Here is a 22,424-nt window from a genome sequence, read left to right on the forward strand (position 1 = left end):
GTTTGAGATTTTTATACTAACCACACATTTCTGGGTAAGTGAGCACACATATCCATGCATTTCTGCAATATTATGGTAAAAGTCTTGGTCAAGTTGTTTTCAAAGGGGGTGGGGAAGCTGTATTTTTAGTATTCGTGTGACCCCTGGGTCCTGGGTAAAATGCAGATTGCAGAAAAGAAGACATGACCAATCCTGGAACTTTGGCCTTTGGCCCAGAAATATATCTTGATGGGTCTCTGGCCGAATTTCCACAGCAGTTCTTAGCACAATAAAACTGACAACCATGAGCTTTTCTCAAATGTTTACACTGTAGTTTCTTAACAACATGTGAACACAATTGAAGCATTTAGAAATAATCTTTGGATTCTCAAAATTCACAAACTTTCATCTGAACTTGAAAAATGCTATAGGCAAGGAATCTGGAATTTCTAGCCTGAAATAACTGAATTAAGCGAGAATTATGTATGTGAAAATGCTCTGTAACTTGTAACTGTCATGAGGATGTCAGTCATTGATTTTTATAGTTTGATCATGTTCTTTGGTTTCCCTGAAACAAGGTTCGGGTTAGGTCAGAGTTATTTGGTTGAGGTATGTGTGGTAGTTAAATATACACTGAATGGATTTCAGAATAACTGATTCTCTTCTTGCTGCTGAGTACCAGATACCTATCTGTTGGTTCTGTCTGTGCACATTTCTTTTACCCCTACTTCTGGAAAGTTTTTCTTTCTTTCTTTCTTTCTTTCTTTCTTTCTTTCTTTCTTTCTTTCTTTCTTTCTTTCTTTCCTTCTTTCTTTCCTTTCTTTCTTTTTTCTTTCTCTTCCTTCCTTCCCTTCTTTTCTTTCTTCTCTATTCCTCACCTGAGTTCATACTTTTTGAGTGGGGCTGACCCTAATATCCTGCTCCAGAGATGACCAGCTATGTTGATTTGATTAGTCCGTGGGTGGGCATGTGAGTAACGCTAGCTTAGCTGCAATCATCTAGGGAAATTTTGCTTGAACCACTGGGAGGAGTCATCTTAACAGCTTCTAGTAGCTGTTTTCTTCCCTGTGGGGACCGTCTGCCTGAGAATGAAGTCAACATGGAGAAAACCCAAGGTATGGAGTGCAGGGACACATTCCTAGTAACAGAGGTCAAGCTCCCGCATCTACCCACACACACTGCCAGCTCTTTGATCCAATGAACATCTTCACTTTTGAGTTCCTGTAGTTAGTTTCAGAGGAGATTCTGTTCCTGGAAACTAAGTGTTCTGGGTTATTCCCACTCTGTCATTCCTTGACTGTGTAATTAATTGTGTGACTTTGGGTCTGCCACCTAACTCCCCAGATTTAGAGTTTTCATCTGTAAAACTAAATTGTATTATTTAGAATTCCAACAGAAAGCAGGTGGCACGAGGAGAGCCGAATATTTCAAGGAGTGCTGATTTATAAAGGTATGGGAATTAGGTAGTATTAGGTGAGCAATATAGTATAGATCCAAAGAGAGAGCAGGGAGTATATCTGGAAACCGAACAGAGAGACTCTTGCAGAGAAGGAGCAGTGATTTGTATCGGGAGCAAACTTAAGAGGGGAGCACCAGGGGGATGGATAAGCTCACCGGCCCCATTCTCCTTCCTTCGCTCTGTCTCCTGCCAGGGCTTCCTGTTTGCTGACCCCAACAGCAATGGACAGGGGCCCTGCTGATGTGGTCCTTGGAAGTGGGAAGCAGGGGGAGAGGGGTGGAGAGTGGGTCTGGACAGGCAAATAGAAGGATCTTCAGTTTGTCTCCTGGTTCTAAAATGAAATGAGTATCGATGAAAGAATAAGGGAACTTTGGGATCGGTTTGGATTTATGTACATATATGTGCGAGAAAAGAGGAAAACAAATCTCACGTGTGATTTTATTCTCCTGCACATTTAACACTCCAGTTCATTAAGAACACAAATGGTCAGTGCCATCAGGTTGTTTCTAACGAGGTAGGGCAGAAAGGGTTAGCGTACTAGTTTAAGTAGATAATGCCTTTGTTCAAATTGTTCTTAAATGTTCCTTTCAGTCAGTAATTAGAGTGGGACTTGATCTGGGTGTCAGTTTTGAAAATGGATAAAAAAAGGATTTTCTTTTGAATGTACTGGACTTAGAGGGCGTTATCTTACTCAATTACATGTGCTTGGTTAAAAAGAAAAAAAAAAAACAGACAAAAAATATATGTTTACAATATAGCCACTCCAGGCAGGCCTGGTGTTTCATCTGGTTTCTTCACTGAAGAAACAGCAGTTTGTTTCGATGTTTAAACAGAAGTTGACCGTGCGAGGTTTATTGCAAGATGGTAAAGTATGTATTAAACCACATATATTGTTCTTTGTGGGTGATCTAAAGAATGTTCAGGAGTAACTTTCTCTGAGATTCTTTTCCCCGCTGATTTACTTGCTGAGTAAGATACGGTTCCACTGAGTGGTGCAGTAGACGACTCGGGGAGAAAATAGTAATTTTGCATAATGGTATGCAGATTCTATACATTTTGAAAATGCCTCAGTTCTTGTTCCTTTATCAGGACTGCATCCTTATAAATATGAAGTGTAAATGTATGCATGTCAACATGCAGGGTAGAAAGGCCACGCTCCTTCTTGGTGGTAATGATGGTCTGTGTCTGGTTCCAGAAATAGGACAGGCTCCTCCCATCTTGGGATCGTTCTCCTGTGCCCCACCCTCCACCGAGGTCAACCTGTGGCCAGTGGCAGGTGTATCTTGCGCCTTGTATCTGCAGGTAGCTTGCACCTTGTGCATGGCTCGAACTATGGTTGTACCGCCCTCCAGAACTCTGTTTGGTGAATGTGGCATCCAAACTGCCGTGTCTCAAGACTTTTTTTAATTCAGAGGGTTTCATTTTGAGGCTTTAACCCATAGCAGTAAAATAGACTTCTGGAAAAAGAATGCAAACTCATGGCCGGAATTGCCCTCGAAATTTAAATTGGATATCTTACTAAGCTGATTGAGTTCTATTTTCATAGGTTAGGTTGGTTTTATTGGCTGTTCAAGGACTACCTGCCAATGTGTAAAGGTAGACAATTCATCATCTGGACGACTTACCATTGGCTATTTCTGCATGGCGGCCAAAGAGCGTGGCTAACACCTGCCACACTCACTTCCGTTTGCATTGGTGGGCTGCGGTCTTTGCATGCAGCGGAAGGGCTCAAAGATAGAGGATTTGACCCAGAGGGGGGGAACATCCAACTTGCAATGATTGTGAGAAGAATTGAATAAAATTTGGTTTCACCCTAAAAAAATTGGCATTTTCTTGTTTTTGAGTTTCTGTTATGGACGAGGCAGTGTGGGGGATAGTGGTATACAGTGTTGCATTTCTCTTTTTGTCCACACAACAATGTACTGGTAGGGATTAAAATCCTTGGTTTACAGATGGAGAACTCTTTCTCTCTTGCTTTCCTTACCCCTCCTATATATAATTTGTTATACATTTTAACCATTCTTTAGTCCTAAATCTCTTTTGGATTTATCCGTTTCTTTCCTGACCTCCTATGACAAAGTGCTCCATCTCTCTCCTGGATAATCAATAGTCCCCTAATTAACATCCCTGTATCCACTTCGGTTGTCTTCAATGTAGCTAGACATCACTTGAAAAATACAAAGCTAATTATGTCTCCACTCCTTCAACCCCCAGATGGCCTCCCTCTGTCCTTTAGAGTAAAGTCCACGTTCCTGTGTCATTGCCCATGGGTCTCCCAGGGCTGGACCTTTCCCAGGCTTCACTCATGCCCCATCCTCCCTCTTCTCTGTCCAGACTTCACAGTTCCTTGAACTGATAGCTATAGTTTTAAATATTGAAAGGTTCTAGGTTTTTGGCAATAACTGAATATTCACTTTAAAATAGTGTTTTGAAAATGATAGATTATTATAGATTCTAGTATTTTGGAAACTGTTTAGTGATCTATCTGCATGTTTTGAAACAGTTTTATCATCTATAACCCTCCTGTGAAAATGATCATAAACTGCTTTTATTTATTTATTTTTTCTTGTCTCGTAGTAGTTTTCCCTGAAAGATTGCTTTTAAATCACAATATTGCTTGGGTATTTACTTTTGCATATGCAATACCACAAAGAGACAGATCAGTTGCTGCTGTGTAACTGTGTTTGTTTATGTTAATAAAAGAAAGAGGAGAAATTAATCTGTTGGCAAGCACTTGGCATGTGGAAGGTGAAGCTGGTTTATGTTTGTCAGTAGTTAGTTGATCTGTGAAGTTTAATTCCCATCCAACCGGTGTTGAGTAATAGAAGTGCAAATGTTGGCCCTGGCTTTGGTTAACTTTTTTCTACTGAAATTTATAAACACCTCTCAGTTGTTAGCAATTTACAAAGATTACAGATTGCCTGAAACTAACAATTCAGGAGGATGTAGAAACTTCCCTTCATTCCTCTTTCAGACCTTATTTTTTCAGGCATCTTTTAAAAGATGAGAATAACTGAAGATATAGAAACACAGCTATAGCTGGTTAGCGGCGGGGAGTAGGCATCTAAATTGGTTTTAAATTTTAAGAAGTAATTGATATCTGGTATGTGCTGCCTGGCAGTTACCCTCTTCTAACTGATGCCAGTTCCTCTCTGAAAGGAGATTTGGGGACAGAGAGGCTTTCTGGAATCCAATGAACCCGGCTTTCTTATTGGTGAGAGTTTGAAAAACAGTAGCTGTGGAGACCTTCACTTTGCAATACAACTTGAATACTATTGGAATGTATCCTTTTCCTGTCACCTGCATCCATTTTGTAACTTTTCATGGACGTGTCCCTGATTCCCAAGTTAATTAATTTTCCAAAGTAATTTACAGCTGTGATGTAGCATTTGTGGTATCTGCTGTGTAATAGTTAACAGTAACAATCTTTGAAGGTTGGTTTGCTGTTGGAGAGTTAGGAATATTCAACCCAACCATGACACTTCTCTTTGTGCTTATAAAATGGACCAGTCTCGTTGCATGAACTTAGAGTGGTCTTCAATGTCTCCTTGACTCCCGTGAAATAATTTCTTAGGTAGTGACTTCAGAATAGGCATTTGGAAATACAGCAAGGTTTCAAACGACTCATGAATAGAGAAGAAAATTTTCTGTTGTGGGTCAGCTGAAAGGTGAAGTTGGTTTTAGCAATGAAATACTGACCTTTTGAGACACTCAATGATATTTTCTAAAACAAAATAGCTTTGTAATATTTGTTTCTTTTACTAATTTATGTCTTTTGCAATTTTTGTGCTAAAAGGAATATTCTTTAGGGGAAAAAAAACCACTGGAAGTGACATTTTTACTAAGCTCTCAAGAGTTTCTGTTTGTTTTCAAATAAATAAAAATGGTGTATGTGATGCTCTTTACAGAGACTCTTGGTGTGTTTCACAAGTCAGTTCTCAAAAAATGAAGCGATTTTTTGGGGAAGCAAGGTGAAAATTCTAAGTCGTGAATCCCAGTTGCCTGAAACAAACTCCTAACTGTTTATCTATTGCCTGCAGATTCTTGACATTCTTAATTTGTTTGGTGGAAAAAATTATTTTACTACTAGCAATAATCAAAGAAGTGCCACCTGCAATTGACAGCTTTGTTTTTGAACCAGATCTGGTACCTGTGGAAATCTGACAATGAAGAGGGCAGAAGGACAAGGCGGGTGTGTGAGCTGACAGCAAAAAGGATCATTGGAGCAATAAAGTTCATTTGTCATCTTCTTTTATGACCCCCACTGTAGACGACTGCTCTCAATGTAGTCGCCCATGGATTTAGAAATGAGGAGCGTGGAGTGCCTGGGTGGCTCAGCTGTTAAGCGTCTGCCTTCGGCTCAGGTCGTGATTGCGGGGTCCTGGGATCGAGCCCCACGTCAGGTTCTCTGCTTAACAGGGAGTCTGCTTCTCACTCTCCCCCTGCCTGCCGTTCTGCCTGCTTGTGCTCACTTGCCCTCTCTGTCTCTCTGTCAAATAAATAAATAAAATCTTAAGAAATTTTATTAAGAAATGAGGAGCTTGCATGCTACTCTATCAGGGGCAACTCCTTATTGTTTACTACCGCCATTGGAAACAGAAGGTCTGAAATGCATGGGCTGGAGTGGTAAGAAGAGTCACCACTAGATTCCTGATCATCCTTTAGGTCTTACTTAGATAGCATGCTTTCTCCCGTGGCTCGGTACATGCCTCGTGGACTGCAAATTTATTTTGAACCCAAGGCAGACGCTTTTTCTGTAAGGCATCCATTCTTGCCCAAATGCTTTGGTCTACAGATCAGAGTGGGCCCTTTATGAATTCCCAGCCAGCACTTTAACTAAATCTGAATTGTCAGCTGACATTTAATTGTAAATGGGATCATACCTTGAATTTTCCCAGACCATTCCATTGCACCTTAATCGGTAAAAAGCAAAATGAATTGGGGTATCTGAGGTCAGCCTTTGCATGATGGTAAGCAAATAATAGACTGTGGCCAGGATCATCTTATAGGGAAGACATTTTGGGCGTCACTCATGCTGTAACACATTAATTTATTATGCTTAAATATATATTGTGAACACCTTTCCTTGATACAACATGGATGTAATCACTCCATGGGATACAAATAAGTAGAAAGCATGTTTTCTACCATAACAGGCTCTCTAGTCTTGAGAAAACAGGATGTATGACAAGAAAAAACTTTACAGAATATCTTCTTAGTGATGACAGATGATTTTAGATTTGAAGGGTCTGCTTTCAGATCCTTGTAAACCCAAGGTCTTCTGCAGTGTCTTTCCGGCACAGGGACACACATGAACACCCACATAAGTGACCCTCACTTAGTTAACTCTCCCACTGGGGGGATACCCCCTGTTCTCCTCTAAAACATATGTACTGGTGTCCCCTGTTTGGGGAACAGTCACTCAGGAGGGCCCTCTGCAGCCGTCACAGCTCCCCGTAGGTGAGTTAATGGTCCCCAAGAGACCATGTTGCTTGTCGTCATACTGGCTAATGCCCATGGTGCTTGCTATTATGACTATGTAACATAAAGAAATGCTGTGTAAATCAATGACATGTAAGTTTGATAAGAGAGCTGTTTCAATAAAAATAAAAATGGAAGACTTTGGTAAGACCCTTGACTCTAAAAATTCACTATCAAATTAGGAATCATCTATTGAATGGAAACAAAACAATTCTGTCTTAGGACTCTCCCTACTTAGATTTCTTTTCTATTGCCTTTATATGATTTTACATTAAAGAAATGAAATCTAGAAATCATAGATAAAGTTTAATAGGTCCAGTCTTTGGGGGAAAAGGGATTGTGTTGGAAACTTCGCTCACAGGCATATTCAAGATAGAGGCCATAGCCGTGTATGAAGGGAGGCGTCTAGTTCTTCTTTGGTGGCCAGGATTGTTGTGATTGAGGACTTTGCCCTTTCCCAAAAACTACTGGTGCTGATCACTTTGGTTAAGAGGGATTCTGTCACTGATTGTAGCTTTCTGTGGGATGACCCAAATGTACTTTCACACAGGTAAGGTTCTGACAACTTCTCCAGAAAAAACAAACTCAAGTTTGTTTGAGTCAGTGTTTCACAAATTTTTGGGAGTTCTTAACCCTTTTCTGATTTTCATTTCAGGGGAATTGTAATTCTAACATAAAACTTCAATCCTCCACTCTTCTGTACTACTTGTGACATAGCAGTGTTAAGAATTTTGCTCTGGGGGCGCCTGGGTGGCACAGCGGTTAAGCGTCTGCCTTCGGCTCAAGGCGTGATCCTGGCGTTCTGGGATCGAGCCCCACATCAGGCTCCTCCGCTATGAGCCTGCTTCTTCCTCTCCCACTCCCCCTGCTTGTGTTCCCTCTCTCGCTGGCTGTCTCTATCTGTGTAGAATAAATAAATAAAATCTTTACAAAAAAAAAAAAAGAATTTTGCTCTGCCCTGCAGGGAAGAAAAAAATGAATTAGACATAGTCTTAATTCTTGAGTTTACTGTCTAATGTGGGAAAAACACATAATTGTAATATACTGAGGCTGATACGAATGTGGTTAGATAGATACAAAAATATTAATTTTATATGTGAAGAAATTGGGGTTCAAAGAAGTTGAGATATCTTATCTGGAGTTGAACAGCGCAGCAAGGATGAAAAGCCCGATACATCTGACTTCATATCTAATATTCTTTTCAGTTTATTTTTAAGATTTTATTTATTTATTTTTAAGATTTTATTTATTTATTTATCTGAGACAGGGAGGGAAAGCGTGCATGCACAGGCGAGTGAGAGGAAGGAGAGGGGGGAGAGAATCCCAGGCAGATTCTGTGCTGAGCGTGGAGCCCGATGTGGGGCTTGACCCTGTGACCCTGAGATCATGACCTCAAACAAGAGCTGGATGCTCACCCACCTGAGTCCCCCAGATGTCCATCTCTTTAGTCTGATAGCAGAGTATGAAATATATCCATTAAGTCTGACAAATATACAGTAAGCTTCCATAGTTTTCAGCTAAATTATTTATTTTTAACTCTATTTTGATTATAAAAATAATTTTATCAGTGACTCAGATTCCCAAATTTGTTTTCTAGAATACAGATTAATAACATATACACAGTGACATATGTCCCCCTTTCTCTTTTCACTTTAAGTACTTAATTATTTTTAGCATTATTTTTCAATAAGCCAGTCAAACTCATCCCCTCCCCCCTCAGCCATATGGGGATAGAAGGTTTGGTTTTGTTTTGTTTCTTGTTTTTTGTTTTTTCCCTTGAGAAGTAGCCGGTTTTGTTGGAGTCTGACTGAAATATATAGAAAGCCACGCATGCCTGAGACAGCTAAAGGCCCATCTTCCATGTTACAATATCAGGAAGTAGCCCAAGAGGGTTTTTATTGAAAAAAAAAATATTTCTGGAAAACATTTTAATAGTTTATTTCAATTTGCTTAATTAAAAGACCCAAGAAGAGAGTACAGACTTTTTTTTTTAACTCCTTATCTATATACATTTAAAGAATATACTTTATTGAAATGGTATCCTCAGACAATAACCACAATCGTTATTTGTTGAAATGGTTAACCTTGGACAGTAAATTTCTGTCATGTTTATTAAGGTATTAATATTTTCTTTACCATAGTGAAAGTTCCTTACTGGAGACAAAAGAAGAATGATTTAAGAAAATAAGAGAAAAATCTAAAGTATCATTTGTAGCAGGTACTAAGGCCCTTATTTCTTTATCAAACTCCGTACAGATGTTTAAGAGGCAAACAGTAGGGGCGCCTGGGTGGCGCAGTCGTTAAGCGTCTGCCTTCGGCTCAGGGCGTGATCCCGGCGTTATGGGATCAAGCCCCATATCAGGCTCCTCCGCTATGAGCCTGCTTCTTCCTCTCCCACTCCCCCTGCTTGTGTTCCCTCTCTCGCTGGCTGTCTCTCTGTCAAATAAATAAAGAAAATCTTAAAAAAAAAAAAGAAAGAAAAGAGGCAAACATAATGTACATTTCAAATCAATGTTTTCCTTTTATAAAACTGGAGGATACAGATTCCCCTTTAAGTTTCGAAATGACAGCTTGAATGTTTCATCATTTCATAACTTTCCCTCTTGGCTTTTTTTTTTTCCCCCTATTTCTCTGACAATACTTCTTTCTTTTACAGATCTGTTTGGTTTTAAAATCTAATCCCAGGCCCTTAAGCGCATCTCCTTATTTCCTAGAAGTGAAATCTGACAAATGCCTGAATAACTGAGCAGTTTTAGAATTCATAGAATGGCAGGTCAAAAACATGGATGAGAGAGCGTCCGCTTGTCCAGACAGCTGCTGGGAGCCGAATGTTCGTAATAGTCCATTTTGCCTGCAGCCTGGGGTCTGTGGTTGGGGTGTGTCACATACTGTCCTGGCAGATCGTGAAGGACTTGCGTGACAGGCTCACGGATTTAGTTTGTATCCTTAAAAAATGGTAATGGTGAACTTTGAAGCAGATGTAGAATGAGAGAAATTTTTAGGAAGAATATGAAAGCAAAAGGTATTTTTTCCTCAGATATCTGTTAGGGAAGCACAGTCTGGCATATTAGCTATAGACTAGGAAGTTTTTGGTTGTAAATCTGAAATTTTAAGCTACTATTGCCTTAGGTATAATTTCCGTGTCTGCCAAGAATTAAAAAAGAGAACAAAACTGTGTATAGGGTTGGGTTTTTTGGAGGTTTTTTGTTTGTTTGTTTGTTTTTTGGTAATTTAATTGTTCATTTTAAGGTGAGGCAGCTGCTTTAAGTGGTGTGTTTGTGGGATTATTTCCCTGAAACAGACTTCTATGCCCTTAGATGATACCCTCCTCACAAAGATTTCCATTGCTTTCTCTGCATGGGAGCCCACGAACATATTATGGAGATTGCGAAAAGATAGGATTCACATAAGCTCTTAAGTGGGTTTAAAGCATAGTGCAATGTACAAAAGGAAAGCCCAGGGAGAGACCAGGGGGCTCCTTGCAGGACGAGCATGGAGGGTCATGGAGGCTGGGCTCAGGAAGTCATGAAAGGAAGACAGCATGGAGAAGTTCAAAGACGTTTTGGTAGAATTAGCAGATTTGGATGATTGTAAGGGAGAGACAGAAAAAAATGAGTGGAGTTTGTGATTTGGGCCACAGATGGGATGCTGAGAGATCACTGGTGGGCAGATCAAAGAGAAGGGAGGTCTGTGGCTTGGAAGTAGACGGCTTGGGTTTCTGCTGCCACACTAAGGGGTCTGAAGCATTTCTGCCATTCAGAGGGAGCCTGAAAGTTTCAGAGGGAGAAACGATCTCCATAGTTACCAACGTTCTGGGTCTAGCAAGGGGTATAGTTCCTGCTTCCCGCTAAAGCCACCTTACTGTGAGTTTCAGGGTGCCTGCCAACAAATGAGTGAATGCCCACTCTTCCACCCTTGCTTGGCGAGGGGGGTACTTGTGACTTTTGTAATGTATTTGTGTATTTATAGGTGTTTACTGCATTGGCAGCCTAGCGTCATTATGTTAAGCTTTTACTATATATATAGTATTCTATAAGAGATGCAGTCACCTGATAGATGTATTCGAATCCATGTGATAATTAACATTAAGACAGTGCATCTTTACCAAAGAAAGTAATCATGAATCTGACTCCTTACAAAGACATATAACTACTCACTGTAAGAAGTGCTTGTCTGAAGGACATTGAAGACATACACATGTATAGGTGGTTGGTTGTGAGTGATATAAAAAAATGAAGTCATTAAAATATATATATATCTTCTACCAAAAAGCTGACATTCATTGAAAATTGGACAATGTTATTATACCTTATTATTGAAATGAAATGAAACATGTAAAATGAATGAGTTATATTTTGTAAGGTACAGCCACTTCGTGGGCAATGTATTTGTAACTGTGTTGTGTTATGTGGTTCCTGATGTGAGGGAAATATAAACGGTGATGTAGTGTTCTGAGGTGATTTAGATTTTGGGAGGATACATAAAATGGAATTTTTGATTGGGATGAATACATTAAATTGTTTGGTTTTACATTTGATTTTGCTTTATGTATAGACTTCGTAATAGGGTTTCAAATACATTACAGGGAATTCATCCCATAAGCTAGAGTTAGAGATTCATTTTAAATATTTAATGATTTAATTAAGTTTTATTAGTGTGATGCTCTTTGCTTTGCTGATTAAAAATTGACAAGGGCCGCATCTGTTGTTTTTTTTTTTTTTTTTTTTTTCCTTTTTCCTTTTTTGGATAGTATCTTGGTTAGATTTGTTTGTTCTGTATCTTTATAAACAGTGATAAATACTAATTTTTCAAAATAAATGCTCTTTTTAAACATCTGAAATTGCCAAGAGAAAAATAGTAAACAATCACGAAGCATTAAAATCAACAGAATTTACTCATTGCCTTACCCTTTGATTCAAAAACTGATATTTTATACTGTGTCTCTAGAGAAAATTTGATTTGCTTTATTCCAGTTTTCTCTCTATACTAATCACCTTTGCCAGAGTGCAGAAAGTGTTTCACGCCCCAGCACTCAGGCCAGGTGCAAATGATGCTTGCCATTGCGCTGGACTTTGGGGCGTGGGCAGGTGCAAAGCATATGGTGGTCAAGCAAACAGTGGACAAGAGTGAATGACATGAATTACACCACTATCAACAGTGCTTTCACTGCGAAGGGTTTGTAGGGAATGGAGGTCCTGAAGTTTATACCACACGATCATACAGGTACTCCAAGTGGTTATGGAAATACTGTAAAAAGTAGAGAGAGATTTTGGCCATGTGCATTTCTAGGAACCCTCATATTCGTATTTCATTTACGTTAATTGACGTTAGAATCCATGTCATTGTAGCTCTGGATAACTCGGTGGCTTGAGAAATTTTATTGACAAAATGAGGGAAAAGGAAGAGAGTATTGGTTGCGATATTTATCCAACAGGCAGGAGTTGACCCTGTGTAGCAAAGATTATGATTCTCCAGACTTTTTGACAACTCCCCTGCCCTCTGCCCCAGGGGTGATCAACGGTCAATATTACCTTCAAATGTGCTTCTGAAGGAAAAATAAAATATGTTTTGGAGATAATAGATGTAGATAGTTGTTAATTATCCTCTTTCTTTTTAGAAAAAAAAATATAATGAACCAAAATTTACCTTTATTTTTGTCAACTTTTCAAGATTCAGGAACACGGACTACTAGTAGATAGGAAGGTATGCGAAAGCTGTGTTATATCCTGTTGAAAATTGGAATGGTATTACTAAAGATGAGGACTGAGCTTCCCATTATGGTAGTCATTAACCACACATGGTTATTAACATTTAAGCTTAATTAAAGTTAAATAAATAACAGTTTATTCCTTCAATGTCCACAGGTGTTTTGTGGATGCCATATTGGACAGCGCAGAAATATTTCCATCATTGTAGAACATTTTATCATATAGCACTGGGTTAGAAAGTATGTGGTTATGGTACCTAAGGAACAATATTCTTTTATAGATATTATTAGACATAGTAATAAACAAACCCCACCATTTCAGTTATAATGAGTGGGTTTTTTGGCTTTTTAAGTTTTAGATTATAGTGATTTGGAACTTCCATACGTCACCCAGTGCTCATCACAAGTACACTCCTTAATCCCCATCACCTATTTCATCCCCTCACCCTTCTCCCCTCTGGTAACCACCAGTTTGTTCTCTATAGTCAAGAGTCAGTTTCTTGACTTGTCTCCTTCTCTCTTTTTTGTTTTGCACATTTCTTTTGTTTCTTAAATGACACATATGAGTGAAATCATGTGGTATTTGTCTTTCTTAGACTGACTTTGGTTAACATTTTACTCTCTAGCTCCATCCATTCATTGCAAATGGCAAGATTATATTCTTTTTTTGGGGGGGGGCTGAATTATATTCCATTGTGTATGTATACCACTTCTTTATCCATTCATCAATCGATGGGCACTTGGGCTACTTCCATATCTTGGCTCTTGTAAATAATGCATGCATCCCTTTGAATTTGTGGTTTTGTATTTTTGGGTAAACACCCAGTAGTACAATTGCTAAGTCATAGGGTAGCTCTACTTTTAACTTTCTGAGCAACCTCCATACTCTTTTTGACAGTGGTTGTACCAGTTTGCATTCCCATCAACAGTGCATGAGGGTTCCTTTTTCTCCACATCCTCGCCAACACTCATTGTTTCTTGTGTTGTGGATTTTAGCCATTCTGACAGGTATGAGGTGATATGTTATTGTAGTTTTGATTTGCATCTCCCTGATGATTAGTGATATTGAGTGTCTTTTCATGTGTCTGTATGTCTTCTTTAGAGAAATGTCTGTTCATGTCTTCTGCCCATTTTTAAATGGAATTATTTGGGTTTTTTGGGTGTGGAGTTTTGTAAGTTCTTTGTATATTTTGGATACTAACTGTTTATTGGATATGTCATGTGCAAATATCTTCTCCCATTCTGTAGGTTGCCTTTTAGTTTTGTTGATTGTTTTCTTCACTGTGCAGAAGCTTTTTATTTTGATGTTGTGCCAGTAGTTTATTTTTGCTTTTGTTTCCCTTGCTTCAGGAGACATATCTAGAAAAAAGTTTTTATGGCCGATGTGAAAGAGGTTACTGCCTGTGTTCTCTTCTAGGATTTTTATAGTTTCAGGTTTCACATTTAGACATTCAATCCATTTTGAATTTATTTTTGTGTGTGGTGTAAAAAAGTGATAAATATTTTTGTTCATTTATATGCTAATGTGGGTGTTCCCAGTTGTCAGGCAGCTTTTCTCTTTGTGATGAAGATCCAGGCTCTTCTGTCTTGTGATTCTGCTATGGTCCAAATCCTGGAAGTCCTGCTTCCGGCTGCCTGAAGGGTTAAGTTGCACTGGCCTCTTCACCACCTTGACCTGAAAGTAATAAAATCAATTTTCTCTCATAAATCAACTGGTGAGAACTAGTCATATGGCCCACCTAGATGCAAGGCTTTCCAATAGCAACTCTATCTTATGGAATGAAAAGCCATTGAGAAACTGCCAGTTTCTTAACAGTTGAGAAACTCTGCAAAACAAATATGAATTTTATATGGAAAAGTAACTAATGGAGCGCCTGGGTGGCTCAGTTGGTTAAGTGTCTGCCTTCTGCTCAGGTCATGATCCTGGGGTCCTGAGATAGAGCCGCTGGCTGGGCTCCCTGCTCAGTGGGGAGTCTACTTCTCCCTCTTCCTCTGCCCTTCCCCCACTCGTGTGCACATGCACAGGCTCTCACTCTGAAATAAATAAATAAAATCTTTAAAAAAAAGGTAACTAATGGTTAAAGGATAGTTTTTTTCATTGTTAAACTAATTGCATTCCTTCACCTTTAGCATACATATATTATTGTTTTCTACCTTTTTCTAGGAATTGTTTTCACATTATGATTAGATTATAATTTTCCATTATAATTTGATAATCTCTGCCAAGTAATATCTTTATTTTCATGTTCTTATGCATTTACACACTCTGTGCCTTACAGATTAAGAACAGTCAATAAGACCAACCTCCTATTTTTACTTACTTTATATAAAATATTATAGATCCAATGGAAATTTATATAAAAATGGTTATATATTTTTATGTAGGCTTTTAAATTTATAGGTGAAATAGTGATACTCTGTTCTTAGAAGTTTTCTCTTATGGGTCTGAGTATAATTTAACTTAGAAAACTAGAATGTATATAAAATTAGGATTATGTTTATCACGTGTAGTGAAGTAACACTTGCAAAGGAGTCTCCCTCAATATATACAAAGAGCTGCTGGCAGAACTCTCATGAAATTGTCCCTTGTAAATCAGTTCCTAAGTTAAAAGATAAATCCATACTCAATATCTGCATGTTTTGGTTTGTTTTTGTGTGTGTGTGGTTTTTGTTTTTTAAGCAATCTCTACACCCAATATGGTGCTGAACACACAACCCCAAGATAAACAGTCACATGCTCCATTGACTGAGCCAGCCAACCACCCCCAAATCTTCATGTTTTATACATGTTAATATCATAATTAGATATGCAGTGCATGTATATATGTAAGCATGCTTCTTTACTGCAAGCATTCTCTTTATTGACCTTGGTTGGCACTTAAAAGCCTCAAAAAAAGATAGTTCAAGAGGTTACCGTATGTCCGAATTCATTTTGACGGTTTTCTTCTCTTTAGATATCTCTATCTGTTATCTCTACTTCCACTTCTCTATCTATCTTATCTATCTATCTATCTATCTATCTATCTATCTATCTATCATCTCTACTGACAATCCTCTGCACAGTAGTGAGGGATTGTAAAAATGACCTTGCAAACTGAAAATACACAAAGGAGTTTTAATAATCAATCGGAAAAATTGTGTTTTATCAGTGACCATTACTAATTTTTTGCTGAAACATTAAAAACTTTCTTACTTTCAGTCATAAATGTATAGGGAAATGAAAAAAGCAATAAAACTCTATTTAGTATTTTATAATTTGAAACAAAAATTTGGAGAATTAAAGTGCTTTGTTCCTTTATAAAAGCTTGTCAAGAGTAGTTTGAACCATGCTTGCTTTCTCATCATGTAACTTATGGAATCAAGGTCTTCTTGGCCATGGCAAATTGCCATACTTCTTTCTAAGTTTGGATCACCTTCTGACATTTCATCCTTTGTGCTTTTGATGTCATGAAATATCACTGAGTGTTCTTTTACTGTGAAATTTATGTTTTACAGATGTCACTTCCTCTATGACAACTCGATCCTTTCATCACAACTAGTTTCCTCATGTTTGTTGGTAAGTCCTGGTTCACTACGTTTTTATTGGTCATATGTCTGGAATCTCTCAAATGGTAGCAGGCTCAACGTTCCCATGGTCGGCCATGCATGAAAGATTCCAATTTAACTTCCAGTGTTAGCGCTTTTCATGTCTTTGCTCTACTTTCATCTTTGTTGGGCCATTTCCCTCTCGATTGTCCTTTTTTTGTAGAATGTTAAATGGGATTTTCACTGGGATACAGGGAGCAATGGAACGACATGCTTTTCTGTCTGTACGTGCACAGAATAACAGATGTACAGTGATCAATCACCAACAGACTTTGACAGAAGTGCCATGGTTGGTCGCGGGATAGGGTGCATGTCTATGTTTTGCATAGAGATTTGTGGACTGAAGAGCTAGCAACAAAGTTTATACTTCAAGTGATTACTCACATTTGATATATTGCAGTAACTGAAATTTGAACCCTGTTGTTGGAGACTGGTAGTATTTCACTAAACCATGATAACTGAAATTTGTGTATATTGGAATCATGCAGACAGGGATTGTTTCTGTGTGTGATTTCCTTTTATGGCATCCTCTCCCTGGTCTTCAGATCATTTCTCCTTCTCTGCTGTTATGACTTCGGCTACATCCCATATAAAACGAACCCCGTGAAGCCCTTTATTTATTCTGCTACAATGTGTCTATGACGTAAACTGGGATAGGTTTGAGGAAAAGAAGCATCATCATTGAGAGAAATCCGTAAAATATTTGCCTTTGGAAAGTGGATAATGGCTTGAATTGGAGAAGGGTAAAAAACACTGCACCTGCAGGAAGGGCCACACCCAGGTGAATCTATACAATCTCAACGTATGGATGTGACTGCATTCCAATTTAAGAGTAAAATGTTCATTGCTCGAGGTAGACGGTATAACTTGAAAGTAGTTAATTACAGGATTTGAAAAAGAGCAATGCTGATATTTACAAATAAATTAGATGTGGCTCTGGTGTGTATACAGAGTAAATTGAAAAAATTTTAAACTCTAGCAGATAAGATTTCTCTTGGGTTATCGACAGTAGAATCTAGAGTTATGGTTTTTAAACTTCAAAATGCATTTAAATCACTGGCAGTTTTTGTTAAAAGACAGATTCTGGGGTGGGGTCTGAGATTTTGTAGTTTTAACTACCTCCCAGGAAATGCTAACGGAGCTGACCAAACACTGAATATGAAGAGTCTAGAACTACCAAGATTCTGCTGTATAAATTTAGGAAGCCAGCGGCTTTAGCAAATAAAACTATACCATATTAAAAATTGCTTTAGTTGACTATCTTCTGCTTCCATGACAGTTGAAAATACACACTGTTAAGAACAACTTTGGAACTTATCTTTCAAACTTCTACCTTGTGTTTGCGTTTCCTTTCAATGCCTCCTAAAAGATTCCTTTCTTTACTCCTACATTCATTCACCAGCTCATCAAATCTGGCTTTGGTCTGGATGTGAATTTCTGACAGAGACCTTCTAAACGCATGTGAGGACCTATTTGCGGTCCACTGTGGGATGTGTGTAGAAAGTCTGGTAATGTTGAGCTGCGTTCATGCAGTTCTCCCTCTTTTGGTTTCTGGAACATTCCTGTTCTTTTTTCTTCTCCAACTTTTCTGATGCCACCTTCTCCAACTCCTGCATCAGCTCCTCTGTTTGTCCAGCCCCTTCAACGTTCTTCTGTCCTTCTACCTGACCAGCTGCTCCTCACCAGCATTTCCCCTATGGCTCCAGTTGCCCATTTACCATGCATATTTCAGTGGCTCCCAAATTTTAATCTTTCTGCCTCCAAGACTATCATAGTTTCACTCCCATTGTGATCTTGGGCAAGTTTCTTTCTTTTTTTTTTTTTAAAGATTTTATTTATTTATTTGACAGGATAGAGACAGCCAGTAAGAGAGGGAACACAAGCAGGGGGAGTGGGAGAGGAAGAAGCAGGCTCATAGCAGAGGAGCCTGATGTGGGGCTCGATCCCATAACGCCAGGATCACGCCCTGAGCCGAAGGCAGACGCTTAACCGCTGTGCCACCCAGGCGCCCCCTTGGGCAAGTTTCTAGACTATCCTGAACCTCGCGAGATTCCTCTGGTAATATTTCCCATTTCTGTGCATGGCAGGGGAGCAGTTTACAGTAACTATATCAACTTGAATTTATTTCTCTAGGATGGGACATTCTAGTTTGACTTGAATGTGCTTCGTCACAGCTGATTTGATGGATGCATCCAACATATGAATATGATGTATTTCCTTGGCTATATTTTTTATTGTGAGCATCTCTCTCCATTTAAAGCCATGCTAAGCATATCAACAATTTTTGTTTGTTTGTTTGAGAGAAGATGGGGAGAGAAGGGGAGAGGGAGAGAGAATCTTAAGCAGACTCCATGCCCAGAGCAGACCTGACATGGGGCTCGATCTCATGACCCTGAGATCATGATCTGAGTTGAAGTGAGAGTCAGACCCTTAACTGACTGAGCCACCCAGGCACCCCTAATCAACAGTTTTTATTGCGGACTACATTATAGATCAAAAGTTTGTTTCTATAGATGGAATTTTTGGAATTATCCACATTTGGAAAATAACTAATTTTGAGTTTAACATTCTACTCCTTTACATTAATAAAAATGTAATACTATACTAAGACATAGCCTGAAGAATTTTAGCATGAGAAATGAGCTTGATAACCAGTGTATGAATACACTATGTGTTTAGTGCATTTAATTCAACACTTATTTATTAAATATTTATGAAGCATCACTATTTGAATGTAAGTCTTGCTGGCCTTAAATTTTTCATGAGAAGGAGGCAAATATGTGAATAAATAATTATAGCCAGATGTGTTAATTTCTATGGTAAATATTAGTAAAACAGGCTACAGTAACCCAAAGGAGAAGACAACCAATCTGTCCAGAGAAGTTATGAGAATTTTCAAAAAGGAAGTGGAATTGGATCTTTTGGAGACCTCTCCAGGAGTGAAAAGGGGAGAGAAATCCAGATTTGGAGAAGAGCATATGCAAAGACGTTAAACCCAAAAGGGCACTGAAGGTTTGGGAAAAGTGATAAATTCTGTAGGTTCCCTCTGTGTTCTGGGGAGGAGGGGCAGGTGAGGGCAATAGTGGAGGCCTAGCCTCTGGGCCACACCCTGTATCTTCCTATCTTTAGGTTTATTCCTCCTACGGGTGGCCTTCTGGGAAGATGCATAAAGCATGAACACCCTGCTGCCCATCTGCCCTAAAGACCAACTTCCCTACCCTGGCCTTGGAAAAGGGTATAGAGCCCTTGATGCAGGAAATCCTAGGGTTCCAGGTCTTGAAGGATGAAGGCATAGGCCCTGGGCAAGAACATTCCTTTTGTCCTAGGAAAGTGAGGCATTGTGGGGCTTTCTACAGCAACGTCTAGGGCAGAAGCTCCATTGCCAGGTCTGAGGATGGAGCCCAAGTTCCTTATGGCTCATAAATAGGTTGCTTCGAGGTGGTTGGATATGGAAGATGCAGCTGAATTTAGGGAATAGAAGGAGATTGTGACTTAAAAATATAATGGTCACTTGTCTCTGACCGTAATTAGTGTAATCTAATTTTACTGCGTAGGATCAAAAAGTTAAACCAGAAGAATTACACTTCTCAGTTTATAATGTGGTTGTGAATGAATTATTGATTAGCAGTGTTACTCATTTTCAAAGAATTAGAATGCCAGGAATTATATACTTGAGCCAAAATTGTATTAGACAGAATTAAATCTTTTTTTCTCTCCAAATTTGATTGTTGCGAGCACTTCTAATCTTGTGGTGATTCAAAAATATAAGCATAACCTATTAGATGCTGGTAATATCAACAAATTAAAGTATGGTGATTATGTGGGGCCTTGTAATTGTGCTGTGCTTACGCTTTATTATAACTCCTATGTACTGACTTAGTCTATATATGTGACGTTAGAGTGCTTATGTTTCCTAAATATTAAACTTCATACCCATGAGTGAGGCCCAGCAAATTCCTAGCTAAAACTCTCCGTCAAGGCAAAAAGTTGTAGGTAAAGAGCTATATAGCCATAGGATAATCCTATTTCAAGAGTGTTTTCTTTTAAATAGGCCAGTCAGAGAAAAACAAATACCATATGATTGCATTCCTACGTGGAATTTAAGAAACAAACCAGCAAAGGGGGAAAAAAAGAGAGAGAGACAAACCAAGAAACAAACTCTTCACTATAGAGAACACACTGATGGTCAGTCACCAGAGGGGAGGTGGGTAGAGGGACGGGTAGAAATAAGCGATGGGGATTAAGGAGTGCACCTGTTGTGTGAACACCGCATTAATACCTGAAACTAATATAACACTGTACGTTATCTCAAAGTACTCGTCATCATCGAACATGACTCAAGTTTACAATAAACCAAATGTTTGCTAAGAAATCCTGCGGCAGCTAATGACATCATTGGGAAATAAAATAGAAAAAAAAAAAAAAGCTGAAGAGAAATGGGTCAAACAGGGACCGGAGGAAAAAAGGGAGAACAAAAAGTGATAAGAAGTTGTCTGCGCTGGATAGTGTTAGGTGCTAAGGTGAGAACTGCTCCAGTTGTCCCTTAATGAACAGTCACCATATTATTATTATTATTATTATTATTATTATTATTATTAAAGATTTTGTTTATTTGCGAGAGAGGGAGGAGAGAGAGGGAGAGGATGAGCTGGGGGAAGGGGCAGAGGGAAAGGGAGAAGCAGACTGCCCGCTGAGCAGGGAGCCGGATGCAGGGCTTGATCCCAGGACCCTAAGATCATGGGGCAGATGCTTAACCGACTGAGCCACCCAGGTACCCCACACAAAACTTTTTCTGTAAAGCTTCAACTTCCTGGAGACAGTGGGCATTAATAAATTAAAATTTCGTGACATATGAGTAAGTAAAAGTTAAAAAAAAAATTAAAGCCCCAAATATAAACATCATGCCAAACCTCTTCGTTCTCCTTTGAACTTGGGGACCAAATTATAAAATTAGAGTTCTAAACTCTACTTGGGACTAATCAGCATTGCTGTTCCAGCTCCTTTCTCATTAATTTAAGGTGACGATGCTAATGGAATGCTACTATGATGTTTCAGCAAGCTCTCGTTTCCCATGCTTTAAACATAGGAGGGGAAGAGGAGGAGAAAACACCCCACCTTTCTGTGGCAGTTGTGACTCAAAATACTGTTTGCTCTATTTGGTCTCTTGTTTGTTCTAAGTACGCTTCATTTATTTTGCTAGAGGGACTTAAATGTAGAGGAGATTCATTGGGTGTGGCAGATAAAATGTCTTTTCTCAGCGAAAGGCATTTTAATCTCAGGGCATATTGTAGAATAATGAAAGCTCTTAAGCAGGCAGCTGTAGCACCCTATAAAAAAAAAAAACAAAATGAAATAAAACAGTCCAATTGCACAGCAGAGATTCACAGTCACTGGTGTTAGGTAGATGAAACTTCCAGATGCCTTATAAAAACCAACTTTGTTAAATTGACCAGATACTTTGGCATTGTGTAGACAGAGTCTTACTTCTGTAAACATTAAATTAGATGACATCAGATTTTTTTCTGCTGAAGATAACTCTGGTGTCTGAATTCAATGTTTTAAAAATTCAGTTAAAAAAAGTAGTGAATGGGGGGTGCCTCACTGGCTCAGTTGGTAGAGTGTGTGACTCTTGCTCTTGGCGTTGTGAGTTTGAGCCCCACATTGGGGGTAGAGATGACTTACAAATAAGATCTTAAAAAGAAATCATGATTTGGTTTTAAAATACAAAAAAAAAAAATTAAGTTATTTTGTATTGGGTTGAATTTATTTAAAAGTGGTTGGGACATATGTAAAAACCTAAAAACACACTTAGTGGGGTGGGGGGATTACCTAGAACAATACAGATTTCTCTGCCAAAATAATATTTTGCAACTTATAGAGTTCTCTTCATTTTTCAAACGTTTCCATGTATATTTTCTTATTTAATTCTCCAGTTTTTAAAAGTAGTGCAAATTACTATGTTTTCCAATTTAGAGGTGAAGACAATGAGTCCCAGGCAGGTGAATTGATTAGCCTAGAATGACAAATTGTTACAGTCACGCTCCTCACATCGTTCACACGTCCCTGTATAGATTCCCTTGTGTCGTCTATACCCGCTCTAACCGTACTGACTCATATTGTTTTTGGCCAGTGGAACAATAGCAAACACGGTACACACACAGGCTGGACGGGTGCTTGTGCAATGCTCTTTTCCTTTCTTCCTGCTGGGAATCT

The 22,424-nt window shown here is 38.8% G+C and overlaps 1 long non-coding RNA gene across 2 annotated transcripts in view; it reads left to right on the plus strand.

Annotated features, from left to right (window-relative positions):
• The window catches only part of LOC103678374, a 289,850-nt gene that overhangs the window by 262,344 nt on the left and 5,082 nt on the right, over positions 1 to 22,424 (plus strand). For both annotated transcript variants that reach the window (XR_572666.2, XR_572667.2), the window contains exon 3: positions 16,122 to 16,182. This is a non-coding gene — a long non-coding RNA (uncharacterized LOC103678374). The remainder of the gene's footprint in view (positions 1 to 16,121; positions 16,183 to 22,424) is intronic.

Source organism: Ursus maritimus, unplaced genomic scaffold, assembly GCF_017311325.1.
Source record: "Ursus maritimus isolate PB19 unplaced genomic scaffold, ASM1731132v1 scaffold_30, whole genome shotgun sequence".
NCBI lineage: Eukaryota > Metazoa > Chordata > Mammalia > Carnivora > Ursidae > Ursus > Ursus maritimus.